This window comes from Mandrillus leucophaeus, unplaced genomic scaffold, assembly GCF_000951045.1.
Source record: "Mandrillus leucophaeus isolate KB7577 unplaced genomic scaffold, Mleu.le_1.0 Scaffold504, whole genome shotgun sequence".
Classification (NCBI taxonomy): Eukaryota; Metazoa; Chordata; class Mammalia; order Primates; family Cercopithecidae; genus Mandrillus; species Mandrillus leucophaeus.
In genome coordinates, this window is record NW_012105410.1 from 310,359 (window position 1) to 313,849 (window position 3,491).

Genomic DNA, 3,491 nt, shown 5'->3' on the forward strand with positions numbered 1-3,491 from the left:
TATTTTGAGATGGAATTTTGCTCCTGTTGCCCAGGCTGGAGTGCAATGGTGCAATCTCGGCTCACCGCAACCTCCGCCTCCCGGGTTCAAGCGATTCTTCTGCCTCAGCTTCCCGAGTAGCTGGGATTACAGGCCTGCACCACCATGCCCAGCTAATTTTGTATTTTTATTTTTATTTTATTTTATTTTGTGTATGTTTCAACATCTAAAATACAAACATTCTTGTACCTAAAAATTGTAACTTTTTTTTTATACTTTAAGTTCTAGGGTACGTGTGCGCAACCTGCAGGTTTGTTACGTATGTATACATGTGCCTCATTTTGTATTTTTAGTAGAGACAGGTTTCTCCATGTTGGTCAGGCTGGTCTTGAACTCCCAACCTCAGGCAATCCACCCGCCTCCACCTCCCAAAGTGCTGGGATTACAGGCATGAGCCACCACGCCCAGCCTATTAATTTATTTTGTTTTATTTTTTGAGACGGAGTCTCGATCTGTCGCCCAGGCTGGAGTGCAGTGGCGCGATCTTCACTCACTGCAATCTCTCTGCCTCACATGTTCATGCGATTCTCATGCCTCCACCTCCTGAGTAGCTGGGATTGCAGGCATGCACCCCCATACCAAACTGTATTTTTAGTAGAGAGGGGGTTTTGCCTTGTTGGCCAGGCTGGTCTTGAATTTCTGACCTCAAGTGATCCGCCCGCCTCTGCCTCCCAAAGTGCTGGGATTACAAGTGTGAGCCACTGCGCCTGGCCATTGTCCATGTTTTAGAGACTAGATTGTTGAGGCTTAGAGAGAAGTAGATTTTTCCAGGATTATTAGGTGGTTGCTGTGGGATCAGAACTCAGGCCTCTTGTCAGTGCTCCACAGGAGTGGGAAGTAAGTCAAGATAATTGGCCAGGGAAGAGTCTTGATACTATCCCTATGCCAAATGGAGCAGATGACAGTGAAGTGGCTATGTTGTCTGGGCTATATACCCTGGGGTTGGTAGTCTGGCGCCAGGAAAATTTAGGACACTAACACAAAGAGTTTAGGAGCGGAGGTTTAATAGGCAGAAGAGAAAGAGAAACAGTTCTCTTTATAGAGAGAGAGAGGGGTCTCCTAGTGATCATGGTGGCAGATGCACTGGACTTTATAGTCCAGCTTGAGGAGGCGGTGTCTGATTTATGTAGGGCTCACAGATTGTTTCGATCAGGTGTGACATTTACATAGCCCAGGGAGAAGGCTGGTATCCCCACCCTAATCTTATGATGCAAATGAACTCTCCTTGGCTGGCATCATCTTGTCTGCTCCTTACTGTACACGTGGCTAGCAGAGAAGGGATGATGGAGCCGCCATCTTGAACATGTCTAGTGCCTAGTTCCTGCCCACATTCACCTGTGCAAGCTCCCAACTTGCTTGTCTACATCTGCAGCTCGACTTTACAGGCTGGTCTTTGTTATAAAATGATTTGGGGCTGCTTTTCATTAAAAAGAAAAGCCTTACTGTGGACTCCTATCCTTTTACTATCTGCCTAAGTGATTTCTTCTTAACTCCTATATCAACCACACTGTTTAGAGTACCCAGCCCAACCCAAAGGACATGCCAATATTAGGGCTGAATGACTTAGCTGGATTAGTGGTTACCCTTGGTAGGGTAGAAACTGGAAGGGACTATGAGGAGGCTTCTGAGATGAAGGTAATGTTCTTGATCTTGGTGCTGGTTGCATGGTGTGTTGAGTTTGGAAAATGATTTGAGGTACATACTTTTGATATGTATATATAGTTTTCTACGTGGATGTTTGCATTAATCAAAAGTTTAAGGAAACTGATTATTTGAGGAATCTTTTTTTTTTTTTTTCTTCTCACTGCCTGTATGATCAGGTATTTTTTCAAAAGACGCTGTCCAAAATGATGTGACCCTTATGGAATAATCAAATTTAAGAGTTTATGCAGCAGGCTTCTTTTCCTCTGTAGCAGGTTTCTTTTCTGCAGGCTTCTTTTCAGGGGCTGGTTTCTTGGTAGCTGCTGCCTTTTTTCCCACTAGAGGCTTCTTCTGCTTCTTAACACCAACAGCAGCCTTCTTTCCTTTCTTCCCTACCACAGGCTTCTTGCCTGCAACCGCCACCTTCTCATCTGATTTGGCTTCTAGTGCTGCTGCTGCAGCAGCTGCCTTATCCACCTGGAGCTTGTGATTCCTGGCCTGGCGAAGAATGGTATTCCGGTGCACGGTCTTTGTATATGGGTTTAGCTTCAACATGATTCTCAGGTTTTTCAGTGGGTTCTTCTTTAGGACTCTGCGATGAATCTTCTTGCGTGGTGCTCGAAGGGCTCTTTGGATCTCTGGGCTTTTCAAGATTCTGCTAAGATCTGTATTAATCATCTTGTGCATGGGAAGATTGTAGTTACTCTTGAGGGAAGCGGCTTTACACCAAGTGCCATACAATTCATCTAACTTCCGGAAAGCACTCTCAGTCCAGATGCAGAAACGTCCCACATGCCCACCAGGAGCAAGCTTCAAAATGTTCAGTTTGCTTACATTAAGCAGAGTAATTTCAGGGATGTTTCTGAAGGCCTTGATGATGCCATCATCCTCATTATAGATGATGCACGGCCCCCTGCGCTGGATACGGCAATGGTTTCTCATTTTGCCTTTGCCAGCCCTCATTCACTGAGAGGCATAGACCTTTTTGATATCATTCCAGGCTTTAAGTTTCTTAGGGAGCAAAACAGCTTCTTTGGTCTTCTTGTAGCCTTCAACTTTATCTTCGACTACCAAAGAAAGTTCAGGAACTTCCTCAATACGATGACCTTTAGACATAACCAGTGCTGGTAGGGCTGAGGCAGCCAGGACAGAACAGATGGCATATCATTTTTGGGTTGTGTTCACTCTACAATGCCAACGGTGCCAGGTTTTAGTTGGTGCAAACATTCGGCCTCCACAACACATGTTTCCAAAAGCACCCTGGCCAGAGCGGTGAGTCCCACCACCTGGAACTCTGGGAATTCGAGCCACAGCTCTGCCAGTACCCCAAGACTCAGCACTGGTCTGATGACCTGCGAATTCACTGACAGCGTAGGGCTGTCTGTTGTTTTTGCGCAAGTTGGTGTGAACAAAGTTCACAATATCTGGTCGAATAGGAGCCTTGGATACAGCAGGCAAAGTGACATTTTTGCCAGATGACTCCCCCTTTTTGGAGTACACCGATATCAGTGGGAGAGCACATGCCATGGCAGAGAGAGGAGACAGCCACGCTCCTCTCACTCTGGCTGCCGCCACAGGAAAAAGTATTTGAGGAATCTTAACTACAGTGTCAAGCCTTCTCAAACTAGGAAAATAGAAAATAGGTAGAGGTATTAGAAAGACTGGGTTTAATCTTAACCTTGGACAATAGAAAGGAAATTCTGGGAAGAAGGGATAATGGGCAAAAGTGGTACAAAGCAAGGCAGTAATTATCAAATCAAGATAAATAATGAAAGGTATCTCTAAGTCTGGGTTGGGATAATGGGACTAGA

General features: G+C 45.3%; 1 pseudogene across 1 annotated transcript; it reads right to left on the bottom strand.

Moving 5' to 3' along the window:
- Positions 1–1,825: 1,825 nt before the first annotated feature.
- LOC105551041 lies at positions 1,826–3,256 on the bottom strand (annotated as a pseudogene). The gene has a single exon (XR_001007811.1). The product of XR_001007811.1 is annotated as a 60S ribosomal protein L4 pseudogene (transcript).
- Between the last annotated feature and the right edge of the window lie 235 nt (positions 3,257–3,491).